This window comes from Melopsittacus undulatus, unplaced genomic scaffold (assembly GCF_012275295.1).
Source record: "Melopsittacus undulatus isolate bMelUnd1 unplaced genomic scaffold, bMelUnd1.mat.Z mat_scaffold_437_arrow_ctg1, whole genome shotgun sequence".
Lineage (NCBI taxonomy): Eukaryota > Metazoa > Chordata > Aves > Psittaciformes > Psittaculidae > Melopsittacus > Melopsittacus undulatus.
In genome coordinates this window covers 9538-28804 of record NW_022994323.1, presented here as the reverse complement: position 1 = coordinate 28804, position 19267 = coordinate 9538, and the positions used below count along the sequence as shown (strand labels likewise).

At 45.1% G+C, this 19267-nt stretch overlaps 1 pseudogene; it reads left to right on the top strand.

The window, feature by feature from the left end:
* The first annotated feature begins 10790 nt into the window (after window positions 1-10790).
* Window positions 10791-11952, top strand: LOC117438526 (uncharacterized protein KIAA1958-like; annotated as a pseudogene).
* Window positions 11953-19267: the final 7315 nt, after the last annotated feature.

Here is a 19267-nt window from a genome sequence, read left to right as displayed (position 1 = left end):
GGCACCCACCTCATTCAACAGTGGGCCTATATTGCCTCTTGTGTTAGTTTTATTTGCTATGTATTTGAAGAAGCCCTTTCTATTGTCCTTAATCCGACTAGCAAGATTAATTTCCAAGGAGGCCTTAGCTGTCCTAATTGCCTCCCTACATCCTCTAACAACTGTCCTATATTCCTCCCAAGTGGCCAGCCCCTCTTTCCATAATCCATAGATTCTCCTTTTCCACTTGAGTTTGCCCAGCAGCTCCTTGTTTAACCACGCTGGTCTCCTAGATCCCTTACTTGATTTCCTACTCATTGGGACGCTCTGATCCTGAGCTTGGAAGAAGTGGTCCTTGAATGCTGACCAACTCTCTTGAGCCCCTTTACCGCCTAGTACCCTTTCCCATGGGACTTCCCTTAGCAGTTGATTGAACAGGCCAAAGTTGGCCCTTCGGAAATCCAGAACTGTGGCCTTGCTAGGTATTCTATTCCTCCCACACAGGATCCTAAACTCCACCATCTCATGGTCACTGCAGCCAAGGCTGCCATTGACCATCACCACTTCAACCAGACCCTCCTTGTCGGTGAGTACTAAATCTAGCAGCGCTCCTCTCCTAGTTGGTTTGTCCACCATTTGCATTAAGAAGTTATCGTCAATGCACTGGAGGAACCTCCTAGACAGTGAATGATTGGCTGTGTGAGTCTTCCAGCAAATATCAGGGTAGTTAAAGTCCCCCATGAGGACTAAGGCATGTAGTTGCGAGGCTGCTTCCAGTTGCCTGTAGAAAGCCTCATCAACTCCTTTGTCCTGATCAGGAGGTCTATAATAGACTCCCACAACTGTATCACCCGTACCAGCCTGTCCCTTAATCCGTACCCACAGACATTCCACTTTCTCCTCATCTGCCCCTGGACAGAACTCAATACATTCTAGTCGCTCTCTCACATAAAGAGCAACTCCACCACCTCGCATTGTTGACCTATCTTTCCTAAAAAGGACATAGCCATCCATGAGCACATTCCAGTCATGTGAGCTGTCCCACCATGTCTCTGTAATTGCCACTAGGTCATAACCTTTAGACCACACACAGACTTCTAACTCCTCCTGTTTATTCCCCATGCTGCGTGCATTGGTGTACAGGCATTTCAGGGAGCAAGCAGAGCACGCTGATGGCACACTTGGGAGGCAGGAAGCTGTCTGGTCTTCATTAATAGTAGAACAATGCCTCACTAGTTCAGCTACGACCCCCTCGCACTTTGAATCTAACCTGAAGCTCTGTGAGTTAGCTCTGCTAACTCTTGTCTTAGTACCCTTTTTCACCTGCGGGACAGGGTCTAAACTATCCTTTCCCACAAATGAAACAATAGATTGATAGTCCTCCCTAGTCCGCCATCCTTCAAGCCCTAGCATGTTTCTCTTGGGCTTGTCCCTAACAGGCTCAGTTAAATCCCCTCCCCTCTTCATACCTAGTTTAAAGCCCTGTCAATAAGCCCTGCTAACCCCTGCCCCAAAACCCTTTTCCCCCTCTGGGACTGGTGTATCCCACCTGCCACCAGCAAACCAGGTGTCTCATACAGCAGCCCATGATTGAAAAATCCAAAACCCTGCCTATGGCACCAGTCACGTAGCCATACATTAATCTGCAGACTCTTCCTATCTATCTCTTCACCCTTGCTTGTAACAGGTGTAGAGGTAAACACCACTTGCGCTCCAGACCCTTTAACCAGCCGTCCCAGGGCCCTGAAGTCTCTCTTCATTGCCCTTGCCCTCCTTGTAATAATTTCATCACTGCCAACCTGAAAAGCCAGCAGCGGATAGTAGTCAGAGGGCTGCACCAGATCAGGGAGTTTCTTTTTAACATCTCTAATCCGAGCCACAGATAGGCAGCAGACCTCCCTGTGGGATGGATATTCCTGTTTTCTTTCTGGTAAATTAAATGGAAACTTTCTCTTAATACAATGTATACAAAAATGAAAGACCAGGGGAAACATCTTGCCTTCAGGCTGTGTGTGCTTCATTCTTCTCATTGTAATTTTGACATTGGAGAGCGTACACACACTTCATTGTAAGCTCAGAAAATTATATATTTTAAAGGTTTTCCAAGCATGTCGTTCATTTCTCCATTAAAGAATGATTGTAACTGCAAGCTGAAGCAAATGCTAGTGTCTGATATGGTGTGGTCTTATATTCATATCACCCTGAGACATGGTGTGAAGAAAGATGCTTTTGGAACAAGTTTTAATAAACAACACAAAATAAGCGAATGATACATAGAGCCATGATACGTAAGTTCCCTGGTAGCTAAGTAAAAACTAGGCATTTTTTCAAACACTGTACACATTGAAATCTAATTGTTGAAATACTTTTCAGAAATTATTTACCAGAAAATGTGCTTTCTTTTAAAATGTCCTTTGCTGAATACAGAGATGGCCAAGACTGATTTAAAAACTCCCCGCCATGTTTTACTAATCACAATGCACATGCCTCTTCTCAGGTACCCCTCTGAACTGTGTGGTTGGTTGCAAGATATAGCACTGTACATTAGTGTCGACATCACATTTGTGCTGCCATTACTGTGAGCAGTCATACTGACAAGGCTCATAGAGGCGCTGTGAATATTGACTCTTTACCCTGGCACTGTTACAGCAGAGCTGTAACCATTAAGGTGTTGGCTGGATGCAAAGTTCCCTGTCACTGTCATATCTGCCTCCTCTCCCAGAACAGCTTTTATACCAGAGGCTCCTCACTGAGTAGTAGAGGTACCAGAGACTCCCTCTTGGTTATTGCAAGACCCAGTTCTGGCAAAAGCAAACCATGGATACGCTGTGTTTGCTCTGGAAAGCTGTGTTGCTTTTGTCGCCACTCCCCCATCCCCCTCCCCTTTGGCTTTCTGTGAGTGAGGATGCCAGCTCCTGTATGAAGCATAGCCTGCAGTCATTGAAAATGAAGGTAAGTTTCTAGCACTTGTAAGAGATGCTGGATTGAGAGAAATGGGGCAAGAGGTCTTATTCTTGTTTCCTGTTGGCCTGATCCCCTTACCATATTTCAGCCCCACCCGGAAGGCTATAGGTGCAGCTTAGGGCTCTTTTGACCTGTTGGAAATTCCTGGGTAAAATGTGAGCCTGGACCAGAAACCAAACAATTCAAAATGGCTGTTTTCCAGAGCTGTAACACACCTCTGTAACTGTGTTTGAGCAGAGCATGCATATTTACACATGACTTGCAAAGCACTAGAACTATGTTTACACTACTCAGTGTTTTCAAAATCCTAAAATCTTTTCTGGATTCAGCTGTACACTGCTCAGTTGTAAGCAGTGTGGAGGATTAATATTTTACAGGATTACCTTAGTGCTGCAGAACTGGGGAGAGCTTGGCAGAGCGTGTCCTTTATGGCATATGCAAGGAAGATGCAAGGTAAGTGTCCTGACTTCTCTGGAGCTGGATGTGCTTAGCAACTTTGCAGATACATCCATGAATGGTAGAAAGCTCACTTCTGTCCTGACTTCAGCTGTAACAGTTATTTTTTTTCTTCTTAGTATCTGATACAATGCTGTGTGTTGGCTTGAATCTAGAACAATGCCTATAATACACCAGTGTTTTAGTTGCTGCTCAGTAGTGTTCATCCTGATGAAGGACTTTGCAATCTCTCATGGTGTGCCAGTGAGGAGAGGCTGGGTTAGTGTCTGGGTTTAAAACACAACAACTTCGTTTTCCAAAATGTTTCTTGGAAGGAAGATCCTTCCTCAGCAAGAAGGAGTGGTTCCATGCATTTCTGTACTGTTCTATGATAATCCTACTTACTGTAAATCAGGACACCCAAATCAGGCCTGTAGTCCTAAGGGCTGAAGTTCAGGCCTGAGAAGCACCAGCACAGGGAGTGTCTTGGTAGAGGATTCATGATAATGAATTAACATGTCTGCGTAATTATCAGGAGAGTCACAGTTTGCTGGGGGAAATGGAGGGAGAAACAGGTGAGTCTGAGGAAGCTTAAATTGAGACATTAGCATCTGGATGAGAAGAGAGATTTGCAGATGGCTAGATCCTGTTCAGATCATTCAGATCTGGTATACCATTTCTTCTTCTCCTTTTCACCTGCTTCTCCGCTTGGTGCTTTTCCGGTCCCTCTGTGACTCTTCAGCCATGCTGTGAAAAGCAGCGCTTGCATAGCTCCAGTTGGGTGGGTGCTGAGGAAAAAATGCAAGAATAGAAGCAGTGGTGCTTATAGCTTTACATTTGGATTAAGGATTGAGCCCCCATAGTGTTCCTCTATCCACTCTGCTGACAATGGATAGATCTTTCATTTTGTGAATGAGGCAGGCTCTTAGGAGGCTCATAATCTTGTGTACGTCTTCCATGTGAAAAAGCAGGGAAACTCCCCAGACACTGCCCCAGCCAAATCCTTTTTTTTTTTCTCAGCCAGCTGAAGGCATTTCAACAGCAAACAGGTTTTGCTGCTTTCCTTGGGCTTGCTGTGATGACAGCTGTAGTTGAAAGCATGCCATAGTTGGCACTGAGAGCTTCTTCTCTTGAAGACTAACCATCAGCTGAGAGGAGCTGTGGTCTTGTGTAGCAAGTGTGACAGACAACCATGAGATTTTTCTGAATGGAGAACAGCACCTCTTGCCCAGAAAGATGTGTGCTTATTTTTATTTCCTACTTCCCCTGCACCTTATTCTTGGTGCTGCTCATTGGTGATAGGAATGGTAGCTGTGAGTTGTCGTGAGAGGAGTCCTGGCCTGCTTGCTGTGCAGCAGAGCTCCTACTGACTTCAGAAAGCCCAAGATAAACGCACAGAACCTCTGAGACACACATAAGGGAAGGCACTTGCTACAAACATATGATTGAATTGATATAAAATTTGGGATGAGCTTAGAACTGTGAAGGTGGAAAATGCGGATGAAGGTTTTGTTTTGTTCCTACTGTATGTCCGTATTTATTTCTAAATCAGTTTTTTACAGAGCTAGAAATATAAACGAATAGTATAAGCTTGCATAATTTGGAAATAGTCAGTGATTTCATCAACATGAGAAGTTGTTTTTCCCTTGAACACACCAGCTGGAAACCATAAAAAAGAGATAAGGAAATGGACAAATGAGCATAGTTAGTTTAAGCATACATGACACTACCAAACTATCTTACAGACTTGCAGAATTTGCCAGAATTTGTGGGCCTTTCCTCTGTAATTTATAGCTTTTGTTTCCTGGAGAGTCATTCAATTAAGAATATGCTTTCCTAGCTAAGGAGGATTGTGTGCAGTTTGTGTCAGAAATAGAGATTTGCCCCTTTCCCCCATGGTAAAGCAGAAGACATAGACGATTCATACTTCGCCTATAAGTTGTCATTATTTTCTATACTGTTTCTTTCTCTCCCTCTGCTTCTTCTGCTTCACAGTTTTTCTTTCAGGCAGAAAGTAAATTCAGTAATATATGATAGAATCATAGGACAGTTAGGATTGGAAAGGACCCTTAAGATCATCAAGTTCCAACTTGATGGCAGGGCCATGATGGCCCATGGCAGGGACACCTCACACTAAACCATGTCACCCAAGGCTCTGTCAAACCTGGCCTTGAACACTGCCAGGGATGGAGCATTCACAACTTCCTTGTGCAACCCATTCCAGTACCTCACCACCATCACAGTAAAGAACTTCTTCCATGTATCTAACTTAAACTTCCCCTGTTTAAGTTTGAACCTGTTACCCCTTATCCTATCACTACAGTCCCTAATGAAGAGTCCCTCTCCAGCATCCTTGTAGGCCCCCTTCAGATACTGGAAGGCTGCTATGAGGTCTCCACGCAGCCTTCTCTTTCTCCAGGCTCAACAGCCCCAACTTTCTCAGCCTGTCTTCATATGGGAGGTGCTCCAGTCCCCTGATCATCCTTGTGGTCCTCCTCTGGACTTGTTCCAACAGTTCCATGTCCTTCTTATGTTGAGGACACCAGAACTGCACGCAATACTCCAAGTGAGATCTCACAAGAGCAGAGGGGCAAGATCACCTCCTTTGAGTTGGCATGTAAGTTTTGTACTCCCGAGGTCTAAAACTAGAGAGGATGCATTGATCTATTCCCAGTCCTTCCAGTCTGCTAGCTTGTTTTGAATGTGGTTGTCCACCCTAATCCTTTGTCAGGTTAATGACATCCAGTGAAGAAATCAAAACACTGGGCAAAGAACCTGAGCTTTAACTCCACTGTTAATGACAGTCCCCTCATAAGATATAGCAGGGAAGTTAATCAGCAGTGGCATGATTTTGGATGCTCTGTTGCATGGCTGAGGCCTCTGCATTTGGAGAGCACTGTATGGGGGAGGCAGCAGCTCTGCTGAGTCTGCTTCAGCCTCTTCCTTTGGGAAGGAAAAATACTGCCTGCAGTCCTGGACTGATGGAGGGGCCTAAGGGACTGCAGCAGAATCTTGTGGGGACCTCAGTACACACACTTCCCACTGCACACCTCTGCTTCATTCAATTTTTTTGCATTCAACTCCTTCCCTGCATCCTCACCTCTGCTGCCTCCTTTCTAGGGGAGTCATATCACAGATTTCCCTATTTGTCCTGAAAAATCCCACATGAAGTCCTAACCAAAACTTCACTGCAACACTCATCCAGAAGGAGAGAAACAAGGGAGGTGACTGAGTTAGCCATGTCTTTGCTCCCCACTGATATTTGTTCATTGTCTTCATGGTATATAGGAAAGAATGGCTACAGCTACCAACTACTGTTGCTTTTGTTTCTTCTCTGGCTCATAACAAAGAACCTATTCCTATTGTGTGTAAAACTAGGAAGAATTTTGTTGGCATTAAACTAGCTAAGGCAAGTCCCATCCTAGAGCATGGAAGAGGAAGGCTCTTTAGAGGTCATGAAGTAGATCTCCTACAGCAAAACCCTTGTTCTGGATACAGAAAATTCCTTTCCTCAAATCAAATGATGTCCAGTTAATGCATTACAGATCTCAAGGAATGGTTTTGCAATAGTAATGCTTTCTGGAATAGCACTTATTCTGTACACATTAGTCACTACACTGACATGTTGCAAATGAAGTCATAAAAGCTAAACAAGCCATAAATTAGATTCTTAATTTAGGGTCCCGGTAGCTCCTGTGTATTTCCAGCACCTAGACATGCTTCACTCTGAATTAGATATTGCCAGATTCTGAACTGCAGAAAACTGCTGTGGAAGGTTAAGGGTTTGCCATCTGTAATGCAGTTAAAATACCACTGTTATTCACACTGGAGCTATAGTGTGTTTTTTGCAGCTACTGTGTGTATGTTAGCAGGTTATTAAGCATGAGTCATCTTACTGAACCTTGCCAGTTTGAATGAAGGACTTATATAATCCTTAAAATGTGATTTAGTAAATGAGAGCAGACTGTCAGCCAACATCATGCTGTCTGATCAAGCAGACAGGAAACCAGGTAGATAATGATGTGCTTTCTTCAGAGTCCCTCCCTGCCAAAGTGCCATTGCCACTTCTGCAGCAGTTGGTGAACCAAGACACATTGCTTTTGAATAATGGATGAATTTGGGTTTTCAGCTCTGCACAAACAATCTATACCATGGCAGTTGGCCTGATCTCATTTTCGCTGTGGGGAAAATGGTTCTTCAGCCAAACAGGGCTTTCTGTCTTCCAAGATATGTCCATGGTCATGCAGCAATTGAGCACTTCCATGCTTTCGCATGGGTTTGCACTGATGTAGCTTCTGACTATGGCCCTGACTACGGCCCTGACTACAGCTGTCCCTCCCTTCCCCTTCACTGTGAGTGTGGTGTTACTCCTCACACCTTTTGGTGTTTCTTCTGTGACAGGAAACATTGCAAGTCTGTATCTTTGAATATACCAGTCAGCAGGAATGTCAATGCCCTTGGGGTTTTGATCCCTGTCAACATCAACAAGTTTTTTTTTATAAAGGATTAAAAAATAAACAAATGTAACAAACAACTTTGAAATGCTTAAAAAGAGTATGTTGGAAGAAGGGCCTTCTCCGCTACCGAAAAGGCTTGCAAGGTGGGGATCTACTGCATTTATTGTACTACACAGAAGCACTGGTCATGAAAGGAGCTTTGTGTTGCAGACTTTGTTGTGAGATGTGTACTATTATTGGGGTTTCATGTGGGCAATAGTAGAAGCCAGAATTTGAGTTATTGTAGCTGTTGTTCCCTGTTCAGGCACCCTGGCTTCAGCTAATGCAAAACCAAGCTTGAATCTTACACCATTTTAACTCTTTTTCCTAATGGTGTACTTCTTCCTGTTCATCCATTATTCAGGACTTCCTTACATGTCCTGCTGATCTCAAAGATTTGTGAAAATACCTTGTTGTTTGTAAAATAGCTAGAAATTCCCATGCTGGCTCCATTTTTGACTCCACCAGTGAGGCACAGCACCTGGGTAGGGAGGGAAGACCCATGGCGAACCTCATAGAGGGAATTGCAGGTATAACTTGTCCATTCTGTCTCCGGTTTTGGTTTGCACAGGCCACCCTTTGCCTGCTAGATTAAAGTGTGTGGGCAGGGATATGCAGGCTGAAAAACCACTGAAACACAGCCTGCTCACCTCCCTTGGCTCAGAACAAACACGGTTATCTGCAGCTGGCTGGCAGGTGACTTTGTAGAGCAAATAAGGAGGCAGGTAGTAATTTATATTGATTTCAGGGAAAGCCAGGGGCCATTAGCCACCATGCAGCTGTGTTTTCAAGCCATGGCACAGTTCATTTTGTATCTCCAAAATGCATGTATAGAAGAGGACAGGGAACAAAATGATGTGTAACATTGGCATGAATGCTATATTTCAGTTGGGAAAAATATAAAGGGCATTTCTGCCTATATGAAAATGCAAGTGAAATGAGAACAATGGGAGCTTTGAGTCTTGCAGGTCATGTTCACAAAGCCTAGGACAGATGTGAGGGAGAGCCTCCAAAAAGACCTCCAGAAATGAGCATAAGTTCCCAGTTACTTTTAGCTGAGCAATAACTTCAGAACATTCTCAGCCCATCCTGTGCCCAGCAACCCTGAAATTTTGAGTGGTTTGAGTTTTTTATTACTGATCTTTTCCAGCAACTCAAATAACCTTCACTTCTAAAAGTATGACAACAGTGTAAAGAAAGAGAGACTGTCCAGTCTGAAGACCCTGGGTGAGGGCTATGTGTTGGGATCCATCCACTTTGTTCCAGACCACTGGAGTTTGAGTTACCTAGATCTGTTGAAGTCAGCTAGACCTTCAGAGTCTACTTTCCTCTATTTCTTCCACAGTCCTTGAGGATCTTTGCAGTAGGGTTAGGGTAGTCATTTACCCCCCTCAGAAATGGACTGCTGAGGGGTCCAGCATCCCAGTAGTGGCATCTGTGAGAAAACTGATTTGTGCTATCTTTCTCAATGCTCTAGGATTGTACAGATGTTTCACTAATTACATCTCATTTGGTTATGGTAAAAAAAATAAATTATTATTGCAGTATTTAAGTGATAAAATGCCTGAATAACAATAAATGGGCATTGACTGCAGCGTAATGTGGCAGTGTGCAACATTTCGCATTTTGCAGAACTTTATAAGCAAAATAAAAAGTTAAGAAATAATTAACAGCAAATGTTCCTGTGGACAACCTCCTACAGTAACGGATGATTTACAGCCAGTACAAGAGGCCAACTGAGCATTCCCACTGCAATCTTAAATTTTTGTGGATCAGAGAAACAACTGTAAGTTGTTTCTACAATGTCCTAGCTCTGAAGTTCTGAGAAGTTGAGGACTTGCAGTCTTGCGAGGGATGTGACCTTGCCTGGAAAGTAGTGGTACAATGTGGGCAGGAAGCAGTTTCTGGCAAGAAAAGATGAACATCTGCAAGTTTTTCTGTTTTCATGTTTGATCTGAAACATTGTAGGATTCATGGCTTTTGACCCACGTTCCATGCCTTGTGCTACAAGTTTCCGGATAGTTCTGATGAAACTGGCAAGTGTTTCTTTTGAACAGAATTCATTATTTAGATCTGGGAAAATAAACAATATGATAAAAAGCAAAAGGTTAACTCTCAGAGTTTAAGGAAGGTTAATTATGTCTTAAACCTTGCACATCCCTTAAGCTTCTCGTAAGCTGTTGGACAACTGATGGCTGTCAGTATAGCACAGCAAAGGGTGAATTTGATTGTTTTTTTCCTTATATTGAAATTAAAGTTTCTGGCCTTCATTTTCATGCCTCTCAAATTAGTGGAAAAACAGATAATTGATACATTTGAGAAATGTGAATAAATGATTAAAATGTCATAAAATTTAATCAGCTATAGAGGGAGTGTCTGAGCTGGGGCTTGATTGCTGCACTGGTGTTGAAGATGAATCATATGTTTTAAGATTGGATTTAATTTTCACTTCCTAAGTATGAGGATGCAATCACCATGTTTTGGTCTGCATTTGGATTTTGTCAGAGATTTAAGCTTCAAATCAAATCACCTCTGATTCTGAACTGCCTTGTTTGAAAGCCGTTTTATCTTATTTTAGTTGTGTATTGCAGTGATGTTCCTTCCCTTGGATTAAAGGGAGAGTTTTTGAGGGCAGAAAGAGAAATGAGGTCACTGAAAAGCAGACACTCTTGAGAAATGCATTTTGGAGTGCATGAGATGAGTGAAATGTGTTAGCTGATCTTGCAGAAGTTTCATTTACCCACACAAACGTGATCTTGCTTTGGAAGTGCTGAAGAGGGGGGTTTTGCTCTCTATTTGCAGGCGAGCAGCAAGCATGAGCTTGGGCAACACAGCACTGTGAGTGGCAAGACCCTGTGGTCTGAACCACGTCTTCAGCTGACTTTCCAAGTGGCGAGGTGCCGTTGATCCTGTACCATGGAGGACTGCCTTCACACCTCCTCTGAAAACCTCTCCAAGCTGGTGAGCTGGGCCCACAGCCATGGGACCATCTGCAGCCTCATCCCCAACCTCAAGCACCTCCCTCTCCGAGGGGTCCCATGGCAATCTGACTGCCATGTGGGGCTGTAGTGCCGGCCATGCATATCACTGGCCCCTGGCTGCCACATGCCGGGCTGGATCCCAGGAGCGTGTCTGTTTCCAGGACAGCCGCAGCTTCAACCTCGGACAGCCCCAGCATGCTGGGGGTGCCCTCAGAGGTGCAGGCCAGCCCCTGGAGCGCTACCCAGGCCGGCCGGGCAAGGCCAAGCTGGATTGTACCCGCACCCGTGACTCCTGTGACTTCTCCTACTGCAGCGAGCCATCAGAGCTGGGCGAGCCTGTGGAGGAGTAATGAGGATGAGGCCACCCTCTTCGACATGGTCTGTGAGTCCTCTGTCACCGATGAGGACAGTGACTTTGAGCCGCACACCCAGCGGGCCCCTACTGGCCCCCGCAAGCGGACAGCTTCCAGCCAGCCCACTGCTGCCCAGGCCCAGCCTGCTGACGAGGGCGGTGGCGAGGTGCTCCTCAAGAAAATCAAGCAGGAGCTCCCCGAGGACTACTACATAGTGGCCAATGCTGAGCTGACTGCTGGCACCGATGGGCCAGCCCTGGCCCTTACACAGATGTCCAAGCCCAAGCCTCAGACCCAGGCTGGGCCCTCCTGCCCTGGGCCCTGCCAGGCCTCTGCCCCAGCCCACATTGGGCCCCGACCCTGATCCACAGCACCCCTCCACCTCCCCACCCTGCCCACCCCGGCTGGTTGCACAGAGGCCTCTCCGGGGCCCCTTGGCCTCCCCAGCACGGGGGGCAGGCAGTGGCCCCGTGGCTGCCCTGCAGGTGCCAGCCACCAGCTCCAATACCACCACCGCAGCCTCCGGGAAGCCCATCAGCATCCCACTGTCAGCCCTGCAGCTGCCTGGTCAGGAGGAGCTGCCGGCCTCTGAGGACGCCCTCCCGCCTGCCCCACAGGCGGCCCCAGGTGGCGAGGTGGCCAGCTCGCTGTCGGTGAGTGCCGAGCCTGAGGTCAGCTCCAGCCAGCAGCAGCCCCCCACCATCCCCACCACCACTCCCGAGGCAGCGGCACAGTCAATGCCAGGTACGACCATTGGGTGGGAGCTGAAGGGGCAGTTTTGGGGGCTGGTCCCCCAGGCATGCCTTTGGGGGAGGGCAAGGAGGCAGGGAGTAGGTGCTGCATTTGCACAGGGGTGCACTGGTCCTGTGGCTCATAAGTCAGTATATAGAGAAACAGTCATGGGGTCATAGAATCATAGAACGGTTTGGGTTAAAAATGACCTTAAGATCTTCTAGTTCCAACCCACCTGCCATGGTCAGGGATACCTCACCTCAAAGACAATTTGGAAGACCTCAAATGGACAAAGTCTAGGAGCAACCTCCATGATAAACTGTACCACTGCCATAGAGAAAGCACTCTTTGATGACAACTTTATAGGTCCAATTTGAATGCAGTTCTATCATGGGAGAGGGTGTGCAGCTGCTTTGCCATGTGCATGGGACAGGGAGGACATGAAATATGGCCGTGCCCACTTTTGATGAAGCAGAAAAGTGATCTGAATAAGGGGAGTCTAGAGTTGGGGGCCAGGTGTTTCCTTCCCCCAAGAGAAGAGTGGTGTTTGACATGGAGACGCAGAAGAGGGCATAAGGACAGTATTGAACGGTTTACCTGACCGTAATCAGAGCAGCCTTCAGAGAGAAGGAAAGTCGCAACCTTAACAATGATATTGATAACATTCAAACTTCAAGAGAAAAAAAAAAGCAAGATTTTTTTTACCCTGTTCTCAGGGGGGAATGGAAGTTCTCATACTTCATGCCCTTCATTTTTTCATATCCTGCTGCTGTCAAAGCACCGAGAACTGGGACCAACAGATCAACATTATCAGACAAAGAGCATGTTAAACCAGTGTACTTATGCTGGAATGATTATCTGATGTGCAGAATAACCCAGTATTGGCTGTAGGTCTTCTAGAGGCGGCAGAAAATCTGTTTCCTGGGCGGATTCTCTGGCTCCCTCTGGACCTGGGTGCACACAGTGTTGGCTTTGCTCTTCCAGGTGGTGAGCTGTGCCATCCTGGGAGGAGGTCAGGGTAGGAGCAGTTTCTCCATCTGCTCCCTTGCTGGTTCAGTTCTAGGAGTGTCTGTCAGACAGAGTAGAGCTAAACAGTGGAGAGGGTGGAAAACTGCCTATATGCAGTCTTTGTGGCAGCTACTGTACACACTAGAAACAGAGACTTTAACAGCTTGGATGCTACTTGACGTGGACTCCCTGAAACCTTATTGAACAGTAACAAATCTCTTAAGTGTCAAAGAGCCTGCAGATCTTGTTGTCAAATAAAACCATGGGCAAAGTTAAATACCCTGTTTTGCCAAGTAAAACTTCACTAACCCTTAGAAATTAGAAAGGATGGTAATTGTCTTAGGAAGCAAGCAAATTCTTTGGGACCCATTTCTGCATGGCTACTCTTTGAGATGTTACTTTGTTGTAGTCCTGTTATGGTAACATCCCCTGTGGAAATTTCCACACAAAAACCCACATGGTTTAGAACTGATTTTGCTTAGCTAAAATATGAGAGATACGGCATGCCTGATGTCAATCCAGATTGTATGTAAACTATTTATTCTGCATCCTCTGTTCATAGCATATCACTGCTTTTATATTCGAGCTGGTTTCTACCAACCTGCCTCTGCTACTTACTTAGTCTGAAATTTGCAAGCTGGGACAATGAAATATAAGACCGGCAGAATTTGTCCATTTCGGGTGTGTTATTTGGGAGAGTGATTTACTTTCAACAGAGCATTAAAGAACCCCAAACCCTTTTCAAACTGCTTTTGCCAGGTCCTCAGAAACTAAACAAGGTAAGCAGTTATTATTTAGTTATTACTAAGTTATTACTGCTTAGAGTTAAACCTCAGATGTGCGGACACAGTATGACATTTTCACATTTACGGTTTCCAGAGCAAGGTAGGTCATGTCTAGTGTCTCACTGTGAGGACAAGGTGGGAATGCATTTGAGTTTACACCCACTGTGTTTTAGTTTAAGTGACATATCCTTACATTTGTATCAGACATGGCTGATAGTTTCCATGCATAGTAATCTTGCAGGTCATGAAAGTTTGAGTGAGGTTCTCCATTAAATCAAAAATCTTAATGATGTTATGTTAGCCTAGAGCAGTTCAAGCTGCATTACACTTTTGGACTAGTTTCTCTTTCAAACTTTTTTGGTTATTTCATCTCTTTTATTCTGTTTAATTAATTGTGCCCAATGCAGGAATTGTACAAAGGTATTTTCATGTCTTAAAGGTAAGTGGCATGCCAAAGACAATTCAGTGAGCTTAGACCTGATTCTGTTGATTTCAGGTCTCCTGTCTAAGCTTGTGAAATATACTGAATTATTTTTTTAAAGTTCAGCCCTAATAAGCAGATGTTCATCTGTGAATTTTTGGATTGTTCCTTACCACTTAACAAAAACATTCAAGCGTAAATGTAGGTACTATTTAGTCTTTCTTTTTTCTTGTAGAAAAATGAGAGGATTTACATCTGATAGGACAGAAATTTTTTCCAATAGTGGAGAGCACAGAATTTCTACAATTTTGGCTTTCTGAGTAGCCTCTTTTTTCTTTTCTTTTTGCTAATACTTGGTCTGTTTTTTATGTCTGAAAACCAGCAAAAGAGTGGAAGGTAGGTCAGTGCAAGCCTGATGTTGAGGTAGAGCTGTCTTAGGTGGACTATTTTGAAGTATTTTTCTGCAACCAAAAGAGCTATGACCTCTTCCTTCCCCTTTCCCCCCCTCTGCAATTGTGTGGGTTTAAATTAAGTGGGAGCTGAGATCCTTGTGTGATCACAAGACTTGTAAATTAGAAGCTGTTAGATGAGCATCAAAATGTTACAAGACTTAGAGAAGAAAGAAGCCCCCCACATCTCATGAATTGCCAGTTTTAACTAGGTTTAGCTTAAACTCCTCAATCACTGTTCACACTGCAAGGGGAAAAAAAAAAAGTGTCAGCTAGCACATTCCAAAGGAATGCAAACAAGGAAAAGTCTTTTTTTTTAGAGGTATATAGAGTATTAGCCATACATACACAAAGATCAAACCCATCCCAGCTGTAATCTTTCCAATGAGTAGGAAATCAAGTAAGGGATCTAGGAGACCAGCGTGGTTAAACAAGGAGCTGCTGGGCAAACTCAAGTGGAAAAGGAGAATCTATGGATTATGAAAGAGGGGCTGGCCACTTGGGAGGAATATAGGACAGTTGTTAGAGGATGTAGGGAGGCAATTAGGACAGCTAAGGCCTCCTTGGAAATTAATCTTGCTAGTCGGATTAAGGACAATAGAAAGGGCTTCTTCAAATACATAGCAAATAAAACTAACACAAGAGGCAATATAGGCCCACTGTTGAATGAGGTGGGTGCCCTGGAGACAAGAGGATACAAAGAAGGCAGAAAGTGTTGAAGCTTTCTTTGCCTCTGTCTTTACTCCTGCAGACTCTCCCCAGGGCCCCAGATTCCTATAGCCCCAGAAGGAGTCAGGACAAAGGAGGAGTTTGCTTTGGTAGATGAGGATTGGGTTAGGGATCAGCTATGCAATCTGGACATCTATAAATCAATGGGTCCGGATGGAATGCACCCACGGGTGCTGAGGGAGCTGGCGGGGGTCATTGCTGGGCCACTCTCCATAATCTTTGGTAAATCGTGGGAAACGGGAGAGGTGCCTGAGGATTGGAAGATGGCAAATGTCACACCAGTCTATAAGAAAGGCAAGAAGGAGGACCCGGGTAATTATAGACCGATCAGCCTTACCTCCATCCCTGGAAAGGTGATGGAACAACTTATTCTTGACTCCATCTCGAGGCATATTAAGGATGAGGGGGTTATTAAGAACAGCCAACATGGTTTTATGAAGGGGAAGTCATGTTTGACCAACCTTATAGCCTTCTATGAGGAAGTGACTAGGTGGAGGAATGATGGTAGAGCGGTAGATGTGGTTTTTCTTGATTTCAGTAGGCATTTAATACTGTCTCCCACAGCATTCTCATAGATAAGCTAAGAAAGTGTGGGCTTGCCGATCAGGTAGTGAGGTGGATCAAGAACTGGTTAAAAGGAAGAAGGCAGAGAGTTGTGGGTCAATGGGGCAGAATCTAGCTGGAGGTCTGTGACTAGTGGAGTCCCTCAGGGGTCGGTGCTGGGACCAGTGCTGTTTAGTATTTTCATCAACAACCTGGATGAGGAACTGAGTGTACCCTCAGCAAGTTCGCTGATGACACTAAACTGGGAGGAGTGGCTGACACACCAGAAGGCTGTGTTGCCATTCGGCGAGACCTGGACAGGCTGGAGAGTTGGGCAGGGAGAAACTTGATGAAATTCAACAAGAGCAAGGGTAGAGTCTTGCATCTGGGAAGAACAACCCCATGTACCAGTACAGGTTGGGGGTTGACCTGCTGGAAAGGAGTGAAGGGGAAAGGGACCTGGGGGTCCTGGTGGACAGGAGGATGACCATGAGCCAGCAATGTGCCCTTGTGGCCAAGAAGGCAAATGGCATTCTAGGGTGCCTTAGAAAGGGTGTGGTTAGTAAGGGCAAGAGAGGTTCCCCTCCCCCTCACTCTGCCTTGGTGAGGCTGCATCTGGAATATTGCGTCCAGTTCTGGTCCCCTCAGTTCAAGAAGGACAGGGAATTGCTTGAAAAGAGTCCAGCACAGAGCCATAAAGATGATTAAAGGAGTGGAACACCCCCTTGTGAGGAGGGGCTGAGGGAGCTGGGTCTCTTTAGCTTGGAGGAGACTGAGGGGTGACCTCATCAGTTGTTTACAAATATGTAAAGGGTGGGTGTCAGGATGATGGAGCTAGGCTTTTTTCAGTGATATCCAGTGATAGGACAAGGAGGAATGGGTGTAAACTGGAGCATAGGAGGTTCCACGTGAACATCAGGAGGAACTTCTTTACTGTAAGAGTGATAGAGCACTGGAACAGGTTGCCCAGGGAGGTTGTGGAGTCTCCCACGCTGGAGATTATTCAAGGCTCGCCTGGACAAGTTCCTGTGTGATGTACTCTAGGTTACCCTGCTCTTGCAGGGGGGTTGGACTAGATGATCTTTTGAGGTCCCTTCCAACCCTCGGGATTCTGTGATTCTGTGGTTCTGTGATTCCAAGGCCAGTGGAACTCTGGCATGAAATAAATACAACACAAGGCAAATAATCATGTCAAAAGAAAGTCACAAAACTTTATGTAAGCTCTTCCAAGAACACTCGAATACTTGCTGATCAGTCTCTGCATTTGTAATTTGCATACAAAGATTGATGACTTTTGGCTAAATGGCTGCTGAAGCCCTACTTCCAGGGACATGACTGCTGAATGTGGTCAAGCAAACAATTAAACATGTGTAGGGGTCAGACAGTCTTCCTCTTTGTGTTTGTACTAATGAGTACAGAGTCCACTGGTATCTCCTTAGATTCCTGTGGTTTGCGTCTATTCTTGCTCTAGTAGCTGAACTAAAAATAATAAGTGCTGAGATACATAATTACAAAGAGCATAGTGCTTTTTTTTTTTAAGTTGGAAGGGCCTAGCTTATTTAAAAGAATCAAATTGGATCATTATAGTTTTAATCATCAGGAAAAGGGAGGTAGTGAGTTGATTATCCACCTCCTGCACTGCAAACTGCCTTCTTTCTGATCTTGCAGCATGGATTTGCCAGCCCACTCACCACCCTTAATTATCTGTGCTCAAATGCTGTTAAATTATAAAGTAATGTTTGGGAGGCTTGATCTTAAAAGTTCTGCTAATGAGGCTGATACTGCTTATCTTTACAACATTGTAAATGAGTCCTCTTTAAACTGGACAGGACCATAACAAGGAGAATTCCAGCACTGGTGAAGTAGTTGTCTGTTTGCCTTTAGCATCTGGGTACACAGCATGCCAGTCAAATAGAAGAAAAATGAAACCATAGTACTAATAATTCTAATACAAATGAGTATGTTTTATGAAGTTGGTCCTACAAGAAGCATTTGTCAAGTTAGCAATTCTTGCAGAATACTGAAATGAAGGCTTCATCAGATATTACAATATCTTTAGATTTTCACTGTAATTAAGAAAAGTGTTTATCACCATTTCAGGATTCCACATGTTATTTTCTATAGTAGAAATTCCTTCCAGACACAGAAGGCTCATTCCAGCCTCTTTGAAACCTTGAAGACCAGCAGTGGACTTGTCATGTACAGAGAGATCTTTTCTTTTCTAAATAATATGTAATTATCAAAGCAACTACGCACAAAAGAGTTTAGGCTGCTGCTTTCTTGTGATGTCAGTGTTTGTTTCTGCTGTTCCCCATGGACCTGCAGCATACAGACACCACTTGGGAGCAACGTTTAACTGGATATATAGACTTGTGAGAGGAAACGGCACGAGTATCATGCTGAAAATAGATTGCTGTGAGAGCAGTTAGAACAGAATAGTTAGGTTTGGAAAGACTTTTACGGTCATCTAGTTCCAACTCCCTGCCATGGGCAGGAACACCTCACACTAAACCATGTCACCAAGAGCTTGTCCAACCTGCCATGAACACTGCCAGGGATGAGCATGCACAGCTTCCTTGGTAACCCATTCCAGTACCTCACCACCCTCCAGTAAAGAATTATTCCATATGTCGAACCTAAACTCCCTGTTTAAGTTGAACCTGTTACCCTTGTCTATCCTACAGTCCCTAATTGAATAGTCCCTCACCAGCATCCTATAGCCCCCTCAGATACGGACGGCTGCTATGAGGTCTCCACACAGCCTTCTCTTAGCCAGCTCAACAGCCCCAACTCTCTCAGCTTGTCTTCATACAGGGCTGTCCAGTCCCCTGATCATCATCCTCGTGGCCCTCCTCTGGACTTGTTCCAGCAGTTCCATGGCCTTATATGCTGAGGACCACCAGAACGCACACAATACTCCAGGTGAGTCTCACAACAGAGGAGAGTAGAGGGGCAAGATCACATCCTTGGACCTGCTGATCACACTTCTTTTGATGCAGCCAGGATATGGTTGGCTTTCTGGACTGAGAGCACACACTGATGCCTGATCATGTTCCTTTTCTCATTGCCAACACCCCCAAAGCCTTCTCTGCAGGGCTGCCTGAATCTCTTCGATCTCAACCTGTGTAGGATCTTGCACTTGTCATGGTTAAACTTCGTACGGTTGGCATCAGCCCACCTACAAGTGTGTCAGGTCCCTCTGGATGGCATTCTTCCATCCAGGTATCACCGAACCACACAGCTTGGTGTCATCAACAAACTGCTGAGGGCGCCCTCAATCCCATGTTCATGTCAGGAACAAAGATGTTGAACAAGACCGCGTCCAACACCGATCCCTGAGGGCACCACTCCTTACTGGTCTCCAGCTGGACACTTAGTCATTGACCACAACT